The following is a 17,819-nucleotide window of genomic DNA, read 5'->3' as shown; positions in this document are numbered from 1 at the left end:
ACTGTCCTCATCAAAATATCCAGACCAGTGTGAAGACTTGTGAAAATCTTAGGAGTATGGGAAGAAACTCTCCAGGGATGACACTGTAATTCGTGAAGACTGTGATTCAAACTGAGTCTCCGTAATTACGTGATGCGGGACTTTCGTGCATGTTAAAAAACGGAGCTCGAGTGGCGGTTGATCCGCCAATGACCTGAAATGTCCGGACAAATGAGTATCTATATACCGTGAGTCAAATGTTCATTTTTTCTATACTTTTACAATGCAAATAATCTTAGATGTAGTAACATGAATTGTATAATTGCCGTCGGCAGCTACTCATGACCAGTCGACTGCTAATTTCACGTAGCAATTAGTCCGGAGAACCTTGTTCATGTGTACGCATGCGTGATAAGCTTGTCAGTGAGTAAAATGTGACCGAAAATTCGATATGGTTCGTTTGAGACCAGAGGAATAACTGCTATTACCAAGATATTTTATGACACATATATTCATTGTGTGTAGAGCTCTAATTTTTTTATCTTCTAAACTCTTGAATGCATAATTAAATTTCAAATGTATGTTTGCACGTGTATGATGTAATTCATTTTGACAATTTCTTAAGGAGCTGTTTACAGCTTCAAATCGCGGCGCAGCAGTTTCTTCTGGATCAGAAAGGGTCTTATCATCTGTCAGTTCTCAACATTAATGGAAAAAACCTCATTAGTTATCACTACTCTCCATAACATCCGATAGTGAAAATACAAAGTACCATTAATGTGAAAGGCAAAATGCGATCATTTCGTATATGTTCTTATCCAAGATATTATCGGTATATTGAATCAACCATTCATTTTTGTAATTAAGCAACTCGCACTTACTAGTGTCGTTATTTATATCACGAAAAATTCAATTTAATCTCACAAAGGGCGCTTTATATACGTATGTGCTTTACTGAATTCGACAAACCATGGATGACTGTGTCGTCTTGTCTGATACACTCAATGATTTATGAATGATTGCGAAGGGAAGAGAAACTCAAGCATAATGACATACCGAAATGATAATATTTTAACAATAATACTCATATCAATATTCATAAGTGTGATATCAATTAATATTTTTATAACTCTCTGGAGACGAAATATGTCTCAGGACTGTGTTAATACCCGTCCGTTGCCGGTGTTACTATTAGGGGAATCCGGACACGTGTCATTGCCGACAGCCAGGGTCTTACGACGCCGTTCAGATGCAGCCGTGCTCATCCGACGTTATGTCATGAAAATTGTCTCCATCATACTGTGTAATTCATTTTTGTACACACTATTTATAGAAAGACAGCAAACTAACATTGCCTGCTCCTTCGGGGGAAAGTTATTAACATGGAAAGTAGAGAATGATTTACCAGCTCGCTTCATCGTGGCTGCTCAACTGTTAGTAAACATTCACAATTTACGACCGCACTTTTTCACAATATCGAGCAACAGCAGAAGTATACGCACTGCGGCCATTCGACGAACTTTCCAAAGCGATTGAAGAGCATGGCAATTTCCCCCGTGGTTTTGAATTGTACTAGATCGTTACGATCTGATATCACCTCAATTAACTCACTGAATTCCGAACACTTTCTAGAACATCCTGACTCATCAAATTGTATTGTTCATCAGATATCTCTGTAAGAGCACTGCTAGCTATTATTACACAACATATTGGTTTTTGCCCCTTCCCTTTGAGGGTTTGGCGCCGAAAATACCCAAACAAACTTTCAAGTATAAATACAGTAAAATTATATAAAATGCCACAAATTCCCAATGATGCATGTAATTACCGACAGTAATTATGTAGAAGCAAAGCTACGGTATTGTAATAATACCCTTTTCTTTGAATAATGATAAAACGTAAGTAATATGTGAAAGTTGATTGTTTGATGAGGCGAGAATGAAATGGGTCTTTTTAAAATCATAGCTACAGGCTCACAGTTAATCACTTCTAACTGTATGACGAAACAAGCCTGGTGAATGACGACTGCAACTGAGAACTGATGCGATCTTCCGTGATCGAGATGAGAATCTGGCATTGATGAGAATCTAGCATTGGCAATGCTACACCTTGTCACGATGAACTCGCTTGTCTTCGAATTCCAAATGCATAATTCCGAATATCGACAATTAATACCGTCACCGATCCAAGAGAATATTCTCGAAAGGTATTTAGTACTCTTTATAAAATGAGCGAGCGAACCCATTCTCTTGGAGTACACAACAATGAGATATTGTAGGCTTTGTTGTAAAGAATGCAATCACTGGATTGTGTGATTCAAGGCAGTATTGGACGTAGTCGCCATTGACGCAACAACACAGCGTGTCATGTGATCTTTCCTAGGCTAATTAGTCACCTGAACGTTTGCAGTATGTACGTCCACTAATTGTTAATTTAATTTCAACCCTTTCTATCTTGACATTTTTCTCTTGGCGAAAAGGTTGAAGGACAAATGCACGAGACAAGGAATACAAGTCAACATATTCGATGTGCAAATGTCTAATAATCTAATCCTATGAAATTAACCAGTCCCTGGTGCGATTTTAATATCACGGCTCTCTTGCTTTTCAGGGCCCCTACCATTATATTAATAAAATGCTATTTTACCTGGCCGACTGAAAGGTATTTGGACAATTATCCTTGTTAATCTAAAGATCTGATCATAATACATGCTGATGGGATCACAAAGTGTCATCACGCAAAATAACGAAAAGTATTCGATAGCCCCCGGATGTAATCCCGAATCCAGATTCTTACGACTGACATTAATATGTAAATACTGACTTTTATCACATAAGTTAAATCGGCTTGCTTGAATGTGATACTTTCTGTAAGATCCATTGGAATGCAATACATTGGAATACCTTTAGAAGGAATACTTGAAATGTCTATCTTTGTAGCCTTGTAACAACAACCACTACACTGAAAAAGTATGTTGGACTGTTAGATAATGTACATGGCACGAGTTAGCTCATTTAGTCTCTTACCTAAGTATCTACGCATAACAGCATAACAGCATAACAGATAATAATGGTGTGAGCACATCATATCAGCACTTTCCCCTCTCGCATTACATCATACCACATCCGCCACACGTCACGTCCCGTCACGTCACGTCACATCACATCACATCACATCACATCACATCACATCACATCGCATCGCATCGCATCGCATCGCATCACATCACATCACATCACACACGTCACATCACATCACATCACGTCACGTCACATCACATCATATCACATCACGTCACATCATATCACGTCACATTGCATCACATCAAATCACGTCACATCACATAACATCACATCACATCGCATCACATCGCATCACACATCACACCCATCACATCACATCACATCACATCACATCACACATCACATCACATCACATCACATCACATCACATCACATCACATCACATCACATCACATCACATCACATCACATCACATCACATCACATCACATCATATCACGTCATATCACATCACATTGCATCACACATCGCATCGCATCACATCACATCATATAACATCATATCATATCACGTCACATCTATAGACCACACCACACCGCACAGCACCAGATCACATCACACTGCGCCACGCCACGCCACTCCACGCCACGTCACGTCACATCCGAGTCACTACGCGCCACATCACGTCACGTCACGTCACATCATATCACATCACATCATGATCACATCACGTCACATCACATCACATCACATCACATCACATCACATCACATCACATCGTATCACATCACATCACATCACATCACATCACATCACATCAGAACAAATCGTATCACATCACATCACATCACTTCACATCACATCACATCACATTACGTCACATCATTATAATATGTAGTAACACCTATGAGGAATGATGCCTTCACTAAGCCAGCAATATATTAATCATAGAATACGCAACTATACATCAAAATATACTAATCATGAGCCGATAGAACAAACCGTGTGGAAAGGTTCATGTATGGTGTCCAATCCATGCCAAAATTACTACTTTGATTTTGCAACACAACATGCCATTCCGAATTCTATTTTACAATTCAACATGCTATTTCACAACTCAACATGCTATTTGACAACACATCATGGACTTCCAAATCCTATTTTACAACTCAACATGCTCTTCCCAATTTCATTTGACAATTCAACATGCTATTTCACAACTCAACATGCTATTTGACAACACATCATGGACTTCCAAATCCTATTTTACAACTCAACATGCTTTTCCCAATTTCATTTGACAACACATCATGGACTTCCAAATCCTATTTTACAACTCAACATGCTCTTCATTTGACAATTCAACATGCTATTTCACAACTCAACATGCTATTTGACAACACATCATGGACTTCCAAATCCTATTTTACAACTCAACATGCTCTTCATTTGACAATTCAACATGCTATTTCACAACTCAACATGCTATTTGACAACACATCATGGACTTCCAAATCCTATTTTACAACTCAACATGCTCTTCATTTGACAATTCAACATGCTATTTCACAACTCAACATGCTATTTGACAACACATCATGGACTTCCAAATCCTATTTTACAACTCAACATCCCATTCTAAAGCTAGCTCTGCGGAGCAGGGCAGTGTTACTGGCTATCGAACAAGATTCAAAATGGCGGACGCGAAATGGTCCCCTCGCACAGAGAGAGAAATGCGAACTTTGCACAAGTCTAAAAACGCAGCTTAGTACATTGTGTATCTAAACAAAATGAGCGTGCTCGAAAACTAGGATCGATCACGATTATAAATTAAAAATTGCCTGTTTTTGGAAAAGAAACTGCGCGCTGCAATCAGCAGTTTTGTCTATTGTGCACCGTGCGTGGGAGGCTTATCGTGAAAGACCGAGATTTACTATATGGCGCATCTGATATGGTCCCATCGCATAGAGAGATGAAAATAGGCTTTGTCTAAGTTCAAAAGCACAGCTTAGCTCATCGTGCATCTAGACAAGTTGAGCGTGCTCAAAATAGGAGATCGATCACGATTTTGGGTGAAAAAAACCGATTGTTTTCGGTGGAGAAACTGCGTGTTGCAACCAGTGGTTGGTTTTGCCTATGGCGGTCAGCAGGGCTGTGGTGGGAGGCCTTTAGCCGGCAAGGGGTGGACCATTGGGGAGTGGAAAATTTTCGAAAAAAAAATTCCCCACAAATTTCAATAAAAATAATCAGCCAAAGAAACTTGAGAAAAACAGATGACGCACTTAGGTAAAAGGAAAAAAAAATCCGTCAAAATTCTGAAACATTTTTATTTTAGTCTGCATCAGATATACTATGATTCTTTGGCCAAGAAAGGGGGGGGGGGAAGGGGAGATCTGAAGGGTATAATCGTGGCCAGTAAATGAAGTAACTTTTTTATTTTATAACTTTTTGTTTTGTTCATCATATGTTTTTCTTTCACTGAAGTTTGGCATCGTAAAGTAATTCGAGATATAAGATAATATAAAAATCATATCTGTGATATCGATTGTTAACAACTGTATTGTGGGTCTTTACACTATGATTAATTAACAAGAATTCAACAATTCAGGCAGCTTGTATCGGTACATAAAATGGGAAATATTCACCAACCATATGACAAACAATCACTTTCTTTGTATTTCACTATTCAACGAAACTGATTCCATTGTAATGTTTAAACTTTATTTTACAATTAAACATTACAAATCCGTATTTTTCTTTTCAAAATTTCATTTGTACACTTGTCTTGACGGTGAATACCGTGCGTGTGAAATGCAATAGTGCAGAAGAATACGGATAGCGACATTACAGCGACCTCTATCGGTTGTTATCCACAAGTCTTTCTCGCGAAGTCCGTTCCAACAGAGCTTTGACCCTTGTCTGGCCCCATATTCGTATTTTACATCTCCGCTTGCTGAGGCTTAGTTGTCAGTTGTCATGGCTGCTCGCTACTTATGATAATCATTGAAATGAATCGTTCACGTAACACAGCCTTCATCAGGCAGACCATCACAGAGAAAATACAGCTATTGGAAAGAGAGTTAGAAAGTACCGATCATGAGTATGATGGGCTACACCGAAGAATGGTAACACTGCTCCGGCTTGTTGTTGTTCTGAACGGCACTGGTCATGGTATCATAAATGATGATGTAGTGACCAATCTCCAGCAAGCTGAGTATGAATATCTCAATTGCAAGCCTGTGTATATGACGAGGGATATTATGTGGAATTAGAAAGAAAAGCGAAACCGTCAAGACAAGTGTACAAATGAAATTTTGAAAAGAAAAATACGGATTTGTAATGTTTAATTATAAAATAAAGTTTAAACATTACAATGGAAATCAGTTTCGTTGAATAGTGAAATACAAAGAAAGTGATTGTTTGTCATATGGTTGGTGAATATTTCCCATTTTATGTACCGATGCAAGCTGCCTGAATTGTTGAATTCTTGTTAATTAATCATAGTGTAAGACCCACAATACAGTTGTTAACAATCGATATCACAGATATGATTTTTATATTATCTTATATCTCGAATTACTTTACGATGCCAAACTTCAGTGAAAGAAAAACATATGATGAACAAAACAAAAAGTTATAAAATAAAAAAGTTACTTCATTTACTGGCCACGATTATACCCTTCAGATCTCCCCTTCCCCCCCCTTTCTTGGCCAAAGAATCATAGTATATCTGATGCAGACTAAAATAAAAATGTTTCAGAATTTTGACGGATTTTTTTTTCCTTTTACCTAAGTGCGTCATCTGTTTTTCTCAAGTTTCTTTGGCTGATTATTTTTATTGAAATTTGTGGGGAATTTTTTTTTCGAAAATTTTCCACTCCCCAATGGTCCACCCCTTGCCGGCTAAAGGCCCTCCCACCACAGCCCTGCTGACCGCCATAGGCAAAACCAACCACTGGTTGCAACACGCAGTTTCTCCACCGAAAACAATCGGCTTTTTTCACCCAAAATCGTGATCGATCTCCTATTTTGAGCACGCTCAACTTGTCTAGATGCACGATGAGCTAAGCTGTGCTTTTGAACTTAGACAAAGCCTATTTTCATCTCTCTATGCGATGGGACCATATCAGATGCGCCATATAGTAAATCTCGGTCTTTCACGATAAGCCTCCCACGCACGGTGCACAATAGACAAAACTGCTGATTGCAGCGCGCAGTTTCTTTTCCAAAACAGGCAATTTTTAATTTATAATCGTGATCGATCCTAGTTTTCGAGCACGCTCATTTTGTTTAGATACACAATGTACTAAGCTGCGTTTTAGACTTGTGCAAAGTTCGCATTTCTCTCTCTGTGCGAGGGGACCATTTCGCGTCCGCCATTTTGAATCTTGTTCGATAGCCAGTAACACTGCCCTGCTCCGCAGAGCTAGCTTAGAATGGGATGTTGAATTGTGAAATAGGATTTGGAAGTCCATGATGTGTTGTCAAATAGCATGTTGAGTTGTGAAATAGCATGTTGAATTGTCAAATGAAGAGCATGTTGAGTTGTAAAATAGGATTTGGAAGTCCATGATGTGTTGTCAAATAGCATGTTGAGTTGTGAAATAGCATGTTGAATTGTCAAATGAAATTGGGAAGAGCATGTTGAGTTGTAAAATAGGATTTGGAAGTCCATGATGTGTTGTCAAATAGCATGTTGAGTTGTGAAATAGCATGTTGAATTGTAAAATAGAATTCGGAATGGCATGTTGTGTTGTAAAATCAAAGTAGTAATTTTGGCATGGATTGGACACCATAGTTCATGAGAAAATGCATTGTTAACTCAAAGGCAGATAAAAAGAAAGTACTGGGCATTCGTACTTTGAAATGATCATCAGAAATAGTTCATCACTACCTTTCAATATCGTGACACTTTCCTAAGTTATGCCTCAATGATATTAAAAGGCAAACCTGAAGAAAACCTTGATTGCTGCAACTCAAGCGTAGTTAACCATTAAAGGTTTATACCGGGGTACTTTGTGGTGAACGAATCTGACGAGAAAGCAATATGACAATCAAAGAACATTAGAATTAATCCTGTCCTTTCAGGAAAATACATCTTTAAGATGTATGTCTGGTTAACACCTCAGTACATCTATTAGTCGGACTTCGTTGGATAACATTCTACAGTGCGATGAGAAAAGTTTGTATCTTGTATATACAAACATCTTCCATCCAATCTAATATATTTTTAACGTTTCCCTAAAGTGACAAGATACATGATATGCACACGGTTCTTTTCTTTCGTTGTCAGGAAAATCATTCGAGGGGACTAAATGGGAACTCCATCAAGCGAAACAGCCCGATTCGGCTAGTCAAATCTCATGAAATTTAAAGCAACAATTTCTGAGTGGTCCGCTGGATACTGTACGGAACTGAACGAGAAAGAGATGACAAATTCCCGTACAGAAAATGCAGCGATCGCTCCGGAGTCACTTGCATAAATTTTTATACGAACACGGCAGTCCTCTTCCATCGCGAAAGTTAGTATGTGAAATGGCATTTGGATAGAAGCTATATATTTTACAAAATGGACGTTTTCCTTGGCTGACAAATGGGAAAACGACGAATCTCCACAAACGCAGGGAATTATGGACACTGGCTTCACAATGCGGCGTGCTTAATCGAGTCTTTATTGCACGCACGAATGACCCGTAACTTACTTATACCACACGCCCACAATCAAGTCCTTTATGCCAAACTTCTTCCTCGAAAAACACGGAAAACTCGATCTGTGGTTTGGTAACGGAAAATCCAGCAAAACATCACGTTTTAAGTTTGTTATGTCGATACATGGATCAGGTACAAGACAAGCCTTTTCTTCATCAGATTTGATAAACCCTGCATGAGCTCAAGAGATGTTGTAGAATTGACGAAAAAATGTAGAACAGAAAACAACTCGAGTGGAAATACATATTGTACAACTTTAAATAACTCAAGCGGTTGGAAATTGGGAATTACTTAGTTTCTTAGGCTTGATCTTTGGCAGGACACATGGGCGCCAGATACAACCCATGCTGCAAACCAATACTACCTGCTGCTACCGGTGATGTTGTTACATCTGACCCTTGATCTCTATTACTCAGGATTTTCTGGTCGTTCGCACAATAATGACGAGCAATTGCCATGGAAATAACCTATGGGTAGTAGCTTTTTTCCTAATTTTACCTTTCACCAAAAACTGTACCAGAAGACTCGGAGTAGTAAGAAGTGCGCAAATTTCGACAGTTATAAGTCGCAAACACTAAAAGGCCGAACGCTAAAATACTGGAAACGACGTTTCTTGATGAAGACATCCCTATCTGAATCAAAGACAGTCACACGGCGTGATAGGGAAGCACCTCTATAAAAAAGAAATCAAGTTTGCTACGATGGCCTATGCGTACAAGACTAACTGGTAGAAAAAATGGAGCATATTATATGCGGGTTACGATGCACCAATTGTGATTCCCTTTGCGATTCCTGACGATCGAATGAAATTGCTGATATACGAAGAGCCAGTGTCATTAATATGCTTACTATCTTGCTTGAGATAAGAGATAAGCCTCATTTTATCTTGCATAATGCTCTCAAAATGGAAACGAAAGCACTTCAGTGATCTGAGACTGATTGTTGCACGAATTCTCAGGAGATAGCACAACGGCCACGCGAGTGCGTTCTTGGCAAGACGGGATTGCTCAATACCCAACAACAGCTATCTAAAGATGTGTAAATGTACTCCGAGGTGTACCCTCTGTGATCGTGAAACCCTAGACGTTCTATTAATAGGCACAATATGCCAACGGATATGATAGTGAAATTTCATTTGATGGTCAGAGACCATGATGGTCGACAAACTTTGCTGACGATCTCATCTGCGATTGCTGTTGCAAAGCTAACGTTATGACGCGACATTCACATTCAAGGTTTCAGAGAGTGTGACTGCTTGTCGTCTCTACACAACAAAACAACTTGCATATTTTGTAATAATTCCAATCAGGTTTGTTGAATCAAAATAAATTTAATACCCGTCAAAAGCAAAAAGGATGATGCTGGTACGGCTTTTAATATGTGGCACTAGTTAAACTTTAATATATATGTTTACTTCAGTCCGAGTACTAGAGGCGAGAAATTCATCACCTCTTTACGTTCTAAGTTGCAAAACCAGGGACATGATTTGAAAGATTTGAAATATTACTCCTTACCCTATTCCGGTCTTTAATTATTGTCCTTGAAAATGACTGTAGTTTTTTCTCCTTCACAAATGTTTTTACAGAAGCAAAATTGCAGCGCCTACAGCGGTTGGTGAGAGAGACCCATTTTGGACGCATTCCAGAGGATTAGCAACCTAAAAGCCCAATTAGCTGCGAATTTTAGGCATTATTTCTCATACTGTATTTTTGGCTTAAAGTCAGTGATATTGCAATAGAGAATATTTTTGGACTGCCGTGGATATTTTTTTTACTAACATTCAATTTCTATGTGCACCACTTTGTGGATTTGTAGTGTCCATTTTCTGTATAATTTATCCAATTTTAACTTGTTGATGAAATGATTATTGGCAACTCTATACCTACAATATTCATGATGATCATCAACAGAAATGGCATATCACCATTCCATAATAGTTCAATTGTACCGTATCCAATTAGGTAGATTATCAATCGATCATTAATATCTTCTCTTTCTTAATCATAATCATAATCATAATCATTAATCATAATCTCTTTCTTAATTCTCTCCTTTCGCCAGTTATTTTGACAATTCATCAAATAACAAAAGCGCGGCACTTTAGTATAAAAGCGCACAGTCAATTTAAAAATATCATAAAGCTAATGGAAAGTGCGTCTAACTGTTTGATGATCCCATGGCACTGCAATCTCACTGTTTTTAAACTCGGAACTCGATAACGACGATCACAGATGATAGCATATCAAAATCATCGACAGAAGTGCTGTTTTACGTTAGATCACTCCCAATTTAAGTCAGAGACGACAATATATTTTTCAGCAAAAATTGTATCGCGCATGTTTACTATGGTTTCTGTTCTTTTCATTTAATTAAAGTTAATCAGGTTAAATTAAATTACCATATTAGCAGACCACAGTGTCCAAATACTCTCTCCATAACCATATGCAATCAAGTGTGTTATACAGAGAATATCTGTCCTTTCAAAGGACATCTATCTATTATGTAACATTGTGTAACAGGCAGCCATTACAGACTTGTTTACATCGAATGATTACAATTTTCTCATGAAAGATTGACATTGATGGCGTATGCTAGAGATCATGTCATTGATTTCATCCAGGTAGTACTTATCATCAAGCGTGGAACCACGCTGTCTTTACCTAGACTGACACTCACAATTTTCGATCCCTCTGTGAATGTGTAGGGTTGTGTGAGATTATTTCATTTTCCCCTCCCCCTTATCCCACTGTAGTTTCCACCCTATTGATACTGATGAACGGTGGACGTTTGACACTGTCCAAATACATTTGTGATGGTATGAAATATACAGAAAAACCCCGGCACTACGCTCCAAGGTTTCTGTAAGGTTTCAACTATCGAGGAAAGTCAATGTCCGCCAGGATTCCTTATAAATCGATTCAACCGCCACCAAGAATCTAGCGTAATATGTATAATCAGTTCGAAACCTTGTATCCTGTACAAGAACTTGCACACAGGAATGTTAAGGTCATTACCCTGAAACATTAATCAAATTTAGAATAGAGTTTAACTTGATTAATACTGAGCGTGTGAATAGGATTATGGAATGACGTGGTTATCAATATGGGAATGTGATGACGTCACATTTCTAGTATTACTTTCATATCATTATTCTACCTTTGTACGTTTTATTAGTATAAGAAAGGCATTTATATAAATTGAGAAAAATGCTTTGGATATACCATTGAGTTATCATTAAAGTCCCAAATGTTCCTAATTCACTGTATACTGGCATTCCGTGTATTTTCCAGGTCATAAAACTTAAAACTTGAAAATTTACAGGTCTGCCGTGTATTTTCCAGGTCAACTGTTTTTTCCTACACAGCTGTTCTGTTGACATATGAGTCAACAGAATGATAACCTGTCTAAAAGTTCTTTTGAAATGTGCAATCACTGATTTGTCGTTTGAAATTAAAGGGAAAAGGTCGTCGGAAATGCGCCTGTGCGACTTTGTTGTTTACAAACAATGTATTCCATGCACGATGTCATAGTGCATCATGTCAGCCAAGCCACAACATTTCTATTTTACGATGTACATTATGGCATACACGTTTTAAATTTCATCAGTCGCCAAGTTACTTTGCACACAGTGTTTACATTGGTCGTATGGGTTCCATACGAACGTTCCGTTCCGTCGAACCCCCGCCTCTAAGAAACCGGAAGTGGATCTGTAGTTGGCGAAGACACGGTGATTATATTACTGTATTCTGATGATATGTTATTGGCCCAAGTTATTTGTTACGCACATTATAGAAAATGTAGACTACGACTAAACAAGGACACAACTAATAGATATAGTAGCACATTTCGAAAACCAAAACCATGTGGCATATCCAAGAACTCTCTCACTTTAGACCAACGCCGATTGTTTTTACAACAGAATGCAATATATATATTATGAGTTTACGTCGGTGATGACTTCAACATAAGTACCCCATTTCATCACAGGGGTGCGTAAAATTACCTAGGGGAATGGTGCTCGATTCCCCCTTTTCAATCTCTGATATTTCCAAACACATGTATTTTCTTAATATACCAATGGTCTCTTCTCCCTTTAGAAGACTTTAATCGCAATGATTGATCACTCCGAGCATTCATTGACAAAATGGCCCAACGTGTTCAGTTGACTTAATCAGAAGTTAAAGATTGCTGACAGACAGATAGACAGATGGAAGGACTGAACAAACGAACAAACAAGAGTGTACTATGTAGGTAGGTCGCCAAGTGGGTAGATATACAGGCAGACAGCCAGCCAGCCAGACAGACATACAGGCAGTCACTGAGTCAGACAGACCGACAGACAGGTAGATAAACAGATCGATCGATCGATCGATCGATCGATAGATAGATAGATAGATAGATAGATAGATAGATAGATAGATAGATAGATAGATAGACAATAGATACTATATCACTTGAGTATATCGCATATGGTTCGAATGGTTTCTGATTATGCCCTAGATTGATGGCGCGAAAAGTAACCACGATATTGGTAACCACCCAGAGACATGCAGCATGCGGTCAACTTTATCTGTTGGTCAAACATTCACAGGAAATTTGGAATATTAAACATTTCTGAACGTCGCATATACTGTATCTTCTGCCGTTCTATGGCAGTACTTCAATACCACGCACATTTTGATTCTATGGAGGTTGTTCCCAATAGAGCGGTCGTGTATAGGAAAGCATAACAGTTTCATCGAAGTATTTATTTTAATAAGTTCCAGGGGCATTTGACGAGTAGGATGGAATTTTTAATTACGAAACCACAACTAAGGCATCGACCCCTGTGTTCATAATGCCCTTGAATGAACGATGTTGACTCGGTTAGACACACTTTGTAGCTTTTGTTTGTTTCAGATTATTAGTTGGAAATAAGAGCAGAGCATAGTCGGAAATGAAAATAAATGTAAAGCGATGAATATTTAATGATGCTAGTCTTGTAACAATATTAGTGAACGTGCGCTCCAGGCTGTTCGGAGTTTGACGTCGTTCAATATAAGCTAATCATGTGATTGTAAGCATCCTTTCTATTTAAGACACATCAAATTACATTTGTTTTCTGTTCAGTTCACTTTCTGAACAAAATGCGAGCGATGACCATGTTAACAAGTCCTACATAGATTCAAATTGTACAAGAAGATATGTCTGTCCGTCCTCACAATGTCCATGTCAAGTTCAACGCCAATATATCGGCCGAGGTTATACATTGCATGCTTGTCAATCCAAAAACACAGAGAGACGAGAGAAGGGATGCATGTATACAAGACTCTTTTTGTTTAAAAGTCTGGATAAATAGATATCTATTTATAGCAAGAAGGCTATCGGCGGCAGGCCTCTACTAAGCAAATGCGTCAATCTTGTCTTAAGTGTGTGAGCATATTTGACGTTTGTGGGATTCTCCATTTTAATCTATATCGATCTTTACATATTTTTAATTGGCGCTCTGACCCCCAAACTTTAACAATTGTAGTAGTTAAGTGGTGACATAAAGCACAGTTAAAATGGTAGATGTAATATCAGTGAAATGCAGAACGTTTGAGGACATAACCATAATCGAAACCAGGAAGAACGTTTGCGTGTAATGACACAGACAGTTTGAGCGGACTATTACAAAGGATAGAAGAAGTAGTGCTATCAGTTATGAACAGGGGATATTAAATACGAATTTCTAAAAATATGGAATACATGTACATTCATACACACAACCCCTGATATATATATATATATATATAATATATATATATATATATATATATATATATATATATATATATATATATATATATATATATATATGCTTACGTAAAGTATTTCGTAAAAACATATAAGTGGAGTCCAGTCTATGATGTCGATAACATTTATAAAAACCAATTATATCAATTACGGATTCGTATAATTAGGTTTTTCGCACAGTCACAGCAGATTAGCGGCTATTTTGTCGTACAATACGAACACTGATATTTCGTGTGTCAGCAGATAAACATTACACAATATTGTGATGGGCGGACACGATCAAAGGCGAATGAAAGGATATCAACACAATGCGGCCCTGCGAAAATAAGATCTGAAATAAGGCTCGGTTTCGTCTCGTGTGACACCGATGAAAGATTTTACACTGACATTTAGAAAATACTACAGTTTCGTGTGATACCGTTAGGATGAACTTCATAAGAGGAACGAAGTATTGCGAATGCATGTATGTTCAAAGTGAGCGACAGGATGAAATATTATTAGGATAATATTCCATAATGAGTGAAATTGACACATGCAGAAAGTGACATGGCTGTTGGCCTTGATACAGCTTGCAAGATTTAAAAAGGCCACGGTCGGATTTGAACGATCTCAAATGCCATCTATGACGTAGAACAATGGAACATAAAACATTAAATGTGAGAACTCACAGTTAGTTTGTCTGATCCTAACACAAAAGCACATTATCTCTTAGTCTATCGGTGCAGGGATGCGTACAGCTCGCGCTGTGGACTCGAAGGCAGCATGTTCGGCAAGTACCGGCGCGTTATCGTGGTGAAGTCTAGTGGTGCTCTCACAGGCAGTCCGACCACCAGTATTCAACTCTGAGTGGATGCACTTCGCTCCTTGCGAACGAGGCCTCGCGAAGATTATCACGTGACCAACGTCACATCGACGCACTGGCGATTACACAAGGGGGGATTGCAATATGAGCTCTTCATACAGAATGAGTTTGCTTGCTTAATCCGGAAATCTAAGCGTAAATTAAACATTTATTTAGTTTATACTCTAATAATATGACAAGATAGAAATTTTTGCTTAGCCACATCAGTGTACATAAACTGAATGTTCACAAATATAAAAATGATTAAAAATAATTTTCGAATGATTCATGTATTACTTCATAAATAGAAGTTAGACAAATTCTAGGAATTAGTCAAACGTTTTGCTGGATCGGACCAAGGGACTATTATTTGATGTCAGTGCGGTGACAGGCCTAGCCGTCGTCGTCACGTATCGACCCAATTGCACGAGACAAAACTAAAAATATGCTTCGAGTCCATAAACACTTAGTGTTTAGTTTAGCCTTTTGAAATACACTAATGTCGATAGAAGCAAAGTAAACAAATTACTGGAGTAAACTTTCTTGATTTCTAAGAATTTCAAAATGGTCAATTATAACTACACTATACATGTCAGATGGTATCTCAAACTAATTTTATTTTCAGCTTGGAGTTTATCTTTTAAAGTGGCCCAATAGCACTGTATCATGCTAACTTTAGTATTGGACGAGAACGCTAAACGTGAAACCCTAGCGGCAATGATCACGGATTACAAGATTTGTCACTCTCTGAAAATTACTGACAGGAAAGTTTTGCTTTCGCAGCTTATTTCAAGAAAGAATATCAGGCAGCGACATCTATCTGTGGCATCAAAATCAACTCCCACACTCTATTGCACACTACATTGAGCACTCTGCCACGCAGTTCTCGCGCAAGTTGGCGAGTGTTATTAAAGAGTGGCACTCTTGACCTCATCCAGTCGTAGTTATTTCCGAACGAACCTGACGACTGACAAAAACAAACAAACAACCCCCAGAAAAAAAACAAAAACAAACTGTACAGCCTCATTAGTAGTAAGCCAACAAAATTGCCTCTCTGCGTTTACCTTGATTGCCACAATCGCACCATACCATGGGTGAACTGTATGTCTATATACGTACTTGAAAAGGGTCGGGCAATTTCTTTCCGGGAGAGTGACCACATGCGGGGACCTGGGTCATTAAACGTGTTGAAGAAGTATATAATTCGGAAAACACTTGTGTTTTTTGTGTGTTTATGTTCCCTATTTTTGTTTTTACTTGTAGTACTATATAAGAGAGCATTATATTTCAATTGAGCTATTTTAGTGTCACGGAGGTCATGTCTGGCAAGGCCAATTATAAAGTGATTCATATTCTTCTATTAACATACATGCACCGCTACCACCATCACCACCACGACCAACAACAGCAACAATAATAGTTACAAACCACACAACAGGTGACAAATTTGTTCAATTTTTGTCGATAACGATATCGAAAATTAGCCTGCGCTCTTTTGCAAGGGTGCACAATCAGACTCAGTTTGTCGAGAATTTTAAGCATAAAAGGAGATAGTCATGCAAATTTCGTCCTTCGGTCTCTAGGCAAGTTTGGAATATTGTTCACTGTGGTCCGAATCTAGGCCCCCCTGAATATATTCAAAGGTTTGTCCCTTATGGCAGACTACTATCACATACGAAATGCCCATACCGCTAAAAATAGCTTTCTATAAAGGTTAGTGGAAATATTCATATTTATAGATCTTCAAAACCAATATGATAACTGCTTTTATTTGTGTTGAAGAATAAACGACCTCGCTTGAATCTATGTCACCTTCATCTAATCCTTCTATTATATTCATCAGTACTCAAGCCAATCCAATGCGCGTGATCGTAGTATTTCGGCAAGTATCGCGGTCAAGGACTATTCATTATTTTCTGTCAAGTACATTTATTAATTAAAGTTGCTTCCGTGGTAAAAATTATTCTTACAGTTTTTCCGAAAATGCTCATTGGTTTGTATCAAGTTTCTGTACTGAGTAAAGCCATGGTTTACAGATAGCACCACACATTTCATGAAAGTTGTGCGGTACTAGTGCCATGCATCGGCGAAATTGCCCAACAAAATGTTCACGCTGGCTTCTTGGGGAAAGCTTTTGTGTAAAAAACACGCACTACCCTCTAAAATTCTACAGAAATATGCACAGCATGGAGAAAATGAATACCCGTATATTCATCTTGCACTGTTTTATTTTGACCGGGTCCTTGAAGTGAAAAGCATACGGTAATGGGCGACATTTACAGCAGTTTTTGTTGTCTAATCACAGAGTAATATGTACATTGGTGTAATTCCTCTCCAAGTGGTAACCTTGGGATTATATGGTGGCGAGGTCCCGTTATTTACGTCAAAGCCGAGTAGAAGACAAGCCACGGTCATCGTATTTTGAAATGAAGTGACATGTTAAGAAATGAAAATTTAAAAACAACAACAACAGCAAAAATAGCAAATTATAAA

General features: G+C 38.2%; 1 protein-coding gene across 1 annotated transcript in view; it reads right to left on the bottom strand.

Annotated features, from left to right (window-relative positions):
- Window positions 1-15,367, bottom strand: part of LOC139120634 (D(1) dopamine receptor-like) — a 33,144-nt gene extending 17,777 nt beyond the window's left edge. Inside the window, exon 1 of the mRNA XM_070685150.1 lies at window positions 15,154-15,367. The gene's annotated coding sequence lies outside the window, so the exon portion shown is untranslated. The remainder of the gene's footprint in view (window positions 1-15,153) is intronic.
- Window positions 15,368-17,819: the final 2,452 nt, after the last annotated feature.

Source organism: Ptychodera flava, chromosome 20 (genome assembly GCF_041260155.1).
Source record: "Ptychodera flava strain L36383 chromosome 20, AS_Pfla_20210202, whole genome shotgun sequence".
Lineage (NCBI taxonomy): Eukaryota > Metazoa > Hemichordata > Enteropneusta > Ptychoderidae > Ptychodera > Ptychodera flava.
The sequence above is the reverse complement of the archived record's forward strand: the minus strand, read 5'-3'. Positions and strand labels throughout refer to the sequence as shown.